Source organism: Erinaceus europaeus, chromosome 12 (assembly GCF_950295315.1).
Source record: "Erinaceus europaeus chromosome 12, mEriEur2.1, whole genome shotgun sequence".
NCBI classification, from domain to species: domain Eukaryota; kingdom Metazoa; phylum Chordata; class Mammalia; order Eulipotyphla; family Erinaceidae; genus Erinaceus; species Erinaceus europaeus.
The window spans coordinates 34,257,610-34,265,267 of record NC_080173.1 but is presented as its reverse complement, the minus strand read 5'-3'; the positions used below and the strand labels follow the sequence as shown (position 1 = coordinate 34,265,267).

General features: G+C 40.6%; 1 non-coding gene across 1 annotated transcript; it reads right to left on the bottom strand.

Annotated features, from left to right (window-relative positions):
• Positions 1–345: 345 nt before the first annotated feature.
• Positions 346–490, bottom strand: LOC132542197 (U4 spliceosomal RNA). Its single transcript, XR_009553307.1, has one exon. It is a non-coding gene; the product is annotated as a U4 spliceosomal RNA (small nuclear RNA).
• Positions 491–7,658: the final 7,168 nt, after the last annotated feature.

Genomic DNA, 7,658 nt, shown 5'->3' with positions numbered 1-7,658 from the left:
TATGAATATTTCTGTTGTCTTCTTATTTTCTTTCTTTCTTTCTTTTTTCTTTTTCAGTCTCCGTAGAGACTGTCAAAAATTGCTATTAGACTGGGGGTATGGACCGACCAGTCAACGCCCATGTTCAGTGGGGAAGCAATTACAGAAGCCAGACCTTCTACCTTCTGCAACCCTCAATGACCCTGGGTCCATGCTCCCAGAGGGATAGAGAATGGGAAAGCTACCATGGGAGGGGGTGGGTTATGGGGATTGGGTGGTGGGAATTGTGTGGAGTTGTACCCCTCCTACCTTATGCTTTTGTTCACTAATCCTTTCTTAAATAAAAAATTAAAAAAAAAAATAAAGCAGTCATGCTACACTAAAAAAAAAAATTGCCATTGTGGACTATATTTCAAGTCTTCATGGTAGGGTATTGGGAAAAGTTTTCAATTAGCAATAATCGTACCTCGGATAAACCTCATTGGCTATGATACTGCCACTGCACAAAGCTCTTTTTAATTTTTAAATATTTATTTATTTATTGAATAGATATAGCCATAATTTAAGAGGGGAAGGGGTAATAGTGAGAGAAAAAGAGAGACACCTGCAGCACTGTTTCACCACTCATAAAGCTTCCCCCCTGCAAGTGGGAACAGGGGCTCAAACCTGGGTCATTGCACATTGTAACATGTGCTCTCAACCAGGTGTGCCACCACTGGCCCTTTATTTTCATTTTTTAAAGTAATTTAATAATGATTAATGAGATTGTGGGATAAGAGGAGTACAATTCCATACAATTCCCACCACTGGAGTTCTATATCTCCTCCCCTCCTTTGGAAGTTTCCCTATTCTTTATTTTTCTGGGAGTATGCACCAAAGATCTTTATGGGGAGCAGAAGTTGGAAGGTCTGGCTTCTATAATTGCTTCTCCGCTGGACATGACAGGTGGATCCATACCCCCAGCCTGTTTCAATCTTTCCCTATTTGGCTAAGTCTCTGGGGGGATGGTGTTCCAGGACACACTGATGAGGTCATCTGCCCAGGGAAGTCAGGTTAGTGTCATGGTAGCATCTGCAACTTGGTGACTGAAAAGCATTAAGATATAAAGCAGAACAAATAGTTTAATAATCAGGAACCTAAAGGTAAGAGGATAGCAGATGAAATTTGGGGTCTTAATATTGAAAGAAGTTAGAAAGTCTACTTTAGGTATATTCCAAGGAGCCCACAACTTTACTAATTTTTTGGTCCTTTATTTTCTTTGTTGTTTTGTTGTTTTCTTTTATCATTTTTATTGATTTAATAATGACTAACAAGACCATAGGATAAGAGGGCTATAATTCCACACAATTCCCACCATCAGAGTTCTGTATCCCATCCCCTCCATTGGAATGATTCACTATTCTTTATCCCTCTGGGAGTATACACCAAAGATCTTTATGGGGTGCAGAAGGGGGAAAGTCTGGCTTTTGTAATTGCTTTTCACCTGGACATGGGCAGTGACAGGTCAATCTGTACCCGCAGCCTGTTTCTATCTTTCACTAGTGGGGTAGGGTTCTGGGAAGATGGGGTTCCAGGATACATTTGTGAGGTCGTCTGCCCAGGGAAGTCAGGGTGGCATCATGATAGCATCTGTAAGTTGGTGGCTGAAAAGCATTAAGATATAAAGCAGAACAAATTGTTTAATAATCAGGAACCAAAAGGTAAGAATAGGGCAGATGAGATTTGGGGTCTTCATGTTGGAAGAAGCTAGGAAGTTTATTTTAGGTATATTCCAAGGGACCCATGACTTTACTAATTTTTTGCCTGAGACTGACAACTAACATGTAGGTGGGCCAAAGGTATTATCTGGGTAGATGGTGTCAGAGCTGGAAATAGAACCAGAAAGCTGGATCAGGGAAGAGAGTAGCTCCCAAATATGGGGAAATTATATATATATGGTTAACTGTAAATCGTATCCATCTTATCTGGGGCCCATATTCAGCAAAGGTGCCTGTGCAACCTCTGCGTCCCTGTAGGTCTGAGCTCACATTCTGGGGTCATAACAAGGAACATTCTAGGCTGCACTCATTGCAGGACCCATCTTCCTCGAGAGGTTGGCCCAGCCTCCCTTTGGAGAGTGGGACAGTCCCTACTTGTTGTTCCAAATTGAGGGCAAGGTTCTGTAGAGTCAGCTCCTTATTTTCTAATTTTCCTCTTTTTCAAATAACATTATAATGAACATGTGTGTGTTTGTGTGTGCATGTGTGTATCCATGTATAAGTAATTCTTTCCTTATTTATTTTTAATTTTTAATTGGAGGACTAATGATTTACAGGGAATACAGTTGTTGATACATGTGTAACATTTCTCAATTTTCTGGGTTTTTTGTTTTTTTGTTTAGTTTGATTTAATTTGATTTGCCTGAAATAACAAAAGTATTTCAAGTATCTTTCATGATGTAGTTGATGTCCCACATGAAACAATCTACTAAATTCTGAACAAAAGATTATTGGTGAGTTTTCAGATTAAAAAAAAATCAAACAGTTGTTTCAAAACCATAAAGTAGTAAATGTATTTAAGAAACTAATTAGGTCAGATGCCATAACTTCATTAGAACACCACTGCTCATGGGTTTTGTTTGTTTGTTTTATTTTTTTCTGATTGATTTTTTTTTAAAAGAAAGCATTAGTGTTATCTATTTGGTTATTTGTATTAGCAATTTATCTACAATATTTAACAAGGTAACTTGTAGGCAAAAATTTAGTATAGTTTTGATAAGAACATCCCTACCCTTCCCCCCCCCAATATATCTGAAGGAATAACTTTTCTCTGTATCAGTTATAAGAAAATTTTCCATCTATAAATAGGAACCAAAAAAAGTATCTAAAAGCCTTGTAAACAAATCTACATCATTGACAAACATAAATAACCCAAATTTCTAATAGCCAACAGAAGAAGTTACAGTATAAATTCACTGATGTGAAGGCTCTTTCCTTGCCCAGCTTTATTCCCTGCTTTCTCCCATCAAAGATTGAGATTAACTAAAGCTCTGCTAATACTTACTGTGTAGAACCATTCTTAGGTACTACTGATGATCCAACCACAGGTGAACTTAAACTGAGTTACTATTTATCTGTCAGTTCATTTCTCCTACGCTCCAAAAAGCACCCTCAGTCTGGCAGAAAGCTTTGATTTTTTAAAAAATTTATTTTAAAAAATAATAATAAAGCTACATTTGTACAAGTGTGCCTTCTGTTGAAGTTCAAAGATAAGAATACTATCTTGGGAGTCGGGCTGTAGCGCAGCGGGTTAAGCGCAGGTGGCGCAAAGCACAAGGACCGGCATAAGGATCCCGGTTCGAACCCCGGCTCCCCACCTGCAGGGGAGTCGCTTCACAGGCGGTGAAGCAGGTCTGCAGGTGTCTGTCTTTCTCTCCCCCTCTCTGTCTTCCCCTCCTCTCTCCATTTCTCTCTGTCCTATCCGACAACGACTACAACAATAAAACAACAAGGGCAACAAAAGGGAATAAATAAATAAAATAAATATTAAAAAAAAAAAAAAAAAGAATACTATCTTGTCCATCACAATATGTGAAAAGACCCAGTTTCAACTTGTTTCTTTACAATGCAGCTAGTGTGTTGACATTCAACTTAACAATCAGAGTGATGTTTCCAAACTCACTAGTAGTGGGCTTCCTGGGGATGACGAGGTAGTAGACTTATTCATTTCTATCGTACGTTGAACCCTGCTGTCAACAGCATTGCTATTTTTGATGGGAAAAGGTGGAGGACTGGAGTTATGGTTCTTGCGACCAGGGTTATTGCTGGGGCTTGGTACCAGCACTACAAATCCAAGGCTTCTAGTGACCACTTTACCTTTTTTTTTATTTTATTTTTTACTAGATAGGACAGGAAGAAATTGAAAAAGGACAGGGAAAATAAAGGGAGAGAAAGACAATTACAGAATTGAAGTGGACCCACCACAGGTGGGGAGCAGGGGCTTGAATCCTGGTCCTTATGCATAGTAATATGTGCCCTTAACTAGATGTGCCACCACCTGGCCCTCTCAGTTTTCTGCAAAACACTCTCACCCCCAGCTTAGACCCTCTTCCACCATCATGCACAGGACCTGCCTGAAAGAATCCCCTTTCCTTCAGGATCTAGTCCTGACAGAAGAGAAAATTTTTTCAGTTAACTTCTAAAATCCTCTAGAGTTCACATCATTGGTTGACTTATACAATGCTGCTGAGAAAGGTAGAAACAGAGAAATATATATATATATATATATATATATATATATATATATATATATATATCTTAAAAGAGACTAGGGAAGGACAGATGGAGCACTCGACTTGAGATGGGATCGCTATCAATGTCTTCTCTATGAGTATAAAAATAGTAATGGGGAATGAACTGGGGAAAAATACATAGAAATGTTTTATAATGTGTGGGACAAGGAAATAATTTTGACTTTGTAGTTCTTTTCTCTCCTCCTTCAGGGAAAGCAAACCCTCCCTGTATTCACCTTTTACTCTCCTACTTGCCCACATAAGGTCTTATTGTAGCATGAGTTTCTTCCCCATCTGTCATATCGTACTTTGTATGTAATCATTTTGCCAGCAGGGCTTAATTCCTTGTGCTTTATACTTCCCCCAACTCCCCACTAAAAAAAAGTCTTCGGTTGTGCATTTTAGGGATACTCAAATGTTAACTGATTGGCACGATGTGGCTGCTGCTTTAGTGACATAAAGGTTGCTATGCAGCATGGCCCTTAGCCACTTATACTCTATTCAGTGGCATATGATCATGAGAGGGGATATATTTGAATGTGTATTCCATGAGTGTAAATATTTTGAACAAGGGGGCCAGGCAATGGTGCACCCAGTTTAAGGCACATATTACCATGAGCAAGGACATGGGTTTGAGCCCCTGCTTCTCACCTGCAGGGGCGACATTTCAAGAGCAGTGAAGCAGGTCCACAAAAAGTCTCTCTCTCTGTCCCTCTCTGTCCCTCTCTCTCTCCCTCTCTCCCCCCTTTCTTCTTTAATTTCTCTCTAGCCTATCCAATATTAAAAAAAAAAAAGGCCGCCAGAGCAGTGGATTCATAATGTTAACACTGAGTCTCATTGATAATCTTGGTGGCAATGAAAAAAAAATGTTCTGAACAAAATGAGTTCTTACTAGGACACTGGGCTTTAACCAAAGGAAAGCTATTGTGCTGTTTTTTGTTTTGTTTTGTTTTTGTTTTTGTTTTTTTGTCTTCAGGGTTATTGCTGGGGCTCAGCACCTGCACTACGAATACACTGCTCTTGGAGGCTATTTTTTCCCTTTCGTTGCCCTTGTTGTGTATCATTGTTGTTGTTGTTGTTGTTGTTATTGCTGTCGTTGTTGCTGGATAGGACAGAGAGAAATGGAGAGAGATGGGGAAGACAGAGGGGGGAGAGAAAGATAGACACCTGCAGACCTGTTTCACCGCCTGTGAAGGAACTCCCCTGTAGGTGGGGAGCCCGGGGCTTGAACTAGGATCTTTACCTGGTCCTTGTGCTTCGTGCCATGTGCACATAACCTGCTTTACTACCACCCCATCCCACTGGGATGTTTTATGAGATGTAAGAGTTCACATTTTTAGATGGAGGCTTAAAGGCATCCAAGGGTTCATAGAACTAATTTTACTTTCATGTGTCTTTATTTTAGATAATTTTTTTCTTCCCCTATAGGCGGGGAGTAGGGCCTTGAACTTGGGTCTTTCCACATAGTAATGTGTGCATTCAACTAGGTACACCACTGTCAGTCCCCCTGCCTTAAGGTGTCATGTTCTGAGTTTCAACTTACCAATTAAAATGCTTTGGAGTGCAAGTAAGGGAGAACCACAATACAACTGGCTTAAAAATAAAGACATGAGGGGGTGGTCAGGAGGTGGTAAACCCAGTTGCATGCACATGTTACAATGTGCAAGGACCCAGGTTCAAGCCTCCAATCCACACCTGATAGGGGGAAGTTTCCTAAACTGTGAAGCAGTGCTGCAGAAACCTCTGTCTCTCTCCTTTTCTATTTCTCCTTTCCCTCTTGATTTCTCTGTTCCTACCATATGTGTGTGTGTGTGTGTGTGTATGTATAAAAAAGAAACTGTGTAACTTCATTAAGCAAGTCTTGAGGTATTTGAATCTAGGATAATTTGGTGGTTAAAAGGATCAGTATTCTATTTTTCTGCAGTTCTATCCTTAACAATGCAGGTGTCTTCTTAGGCTAATTTCTCTCACAGTCTCAAGTTGGCTGCCACAGTTCTAGGGCCCAATACAGTTGTGACAATATCCAGTAAAAAATATAAACTAACCAGGAGATTGTGCCAAAGGTCTATCTCCTCCATCTAGAAAAACTCAGAATCTATCTAGAATTTCACTTCTGATTGGTCAGAACAAAGTCATGTATGCCTGTCAGAGTCAATAACTGTTTTATACCAATGACTTGCGTATAAATTGGACCCATTTATCACAGAAGGCAGACACCCCAACCAAGATGAGGTTCTACTACAGAAGAGAAAAAGAACGAAGACTGTGGAAATTAATAGCTTCCCTGAGCAAACAGGGATGTGTCCCAGAATCTCACCTCCCCAGAGCCCTACCACCCTAGGGAAAGACAGAAATAGGCAGGGGGTATGAATCAACCTGCTAATGCCCTTGTCCAGGGGAGAAGCATAAGCCAGAGCTCCTACCTTCTACCTTCTGCATCCCCAAAGGAATTTTGGTTCATAATCCCAGAAAGGAAGAAATGTTAGGGAAAGGTGACCTGAGAGTTGTAAACTCTAATTCTTTTTTTTTTTTTTTTAATTTTTTATTTAAGAAAGGATTAGTGAACAAAAGCATAAGGTAGGAGGGGTACAACTCCACACAATTCCCACCACCCAATCCCCATAACCCACCCTCTCCCATGATAGCCTTCCCATTCTCTATCCCTCTGGGAGCATGGACCCAGGGTCGTTGAGGGTTGCAGAAGGTAGAGGGTCTGGCTTCTGTAATTGCTTCCCCGCTGAACATGGGCGTTGACTGGTCGGTCCATACTCCCAGTCTGCCTCTCTCTTTCCCTAGTAAGGTGTGTCTCTGGGGAAGCTGAGCTCCAGGACTCTATCAGGACCCAGAGAGAGAAAAGGAAAACAGGAAAGACATTGGAAGTATTAATAGTTGTAGGTGTGATTTAGAAAGGAAGATAAGGCAGGACCATAGGGGGGTAGAAGGGAAAATATATATATATAGATATATAGACATAAAGTTATAGAAATAATAGTCAACTCATATCTGCAAGCTTGGGAGAACTATTATAGCTTCCAATGGAGGGAGTTGGGATATAGAACTCTGGGGATGGGAACGGTACAGAATCATATCACTGTTATCTTATAATTTTTATTTTTTATTTCTTATTGTCTCCAGGGTTATCACTGGGGCTTGGTGCCAGCAATACAAATCCACTGTTCCCAGTGGCCATTTTCTTTTTTCTATTTTTTATTAGATAGGGCAGAGAGAAATTGAGAGAGGACAGAGAGATAGAGAGAGGGAGAGAAAGGCAGGCACCTGCAGACCTGGTTCACTCCTATGAAGCAGACCCCCTGCAGGTGGCGAGTAGTGGCTGGAACCTGGGTCCATGTGCTTAATAATATATGCCCTTAACTGGGTGTGCCACCGCCTGGCCCCTTACCTTATAATT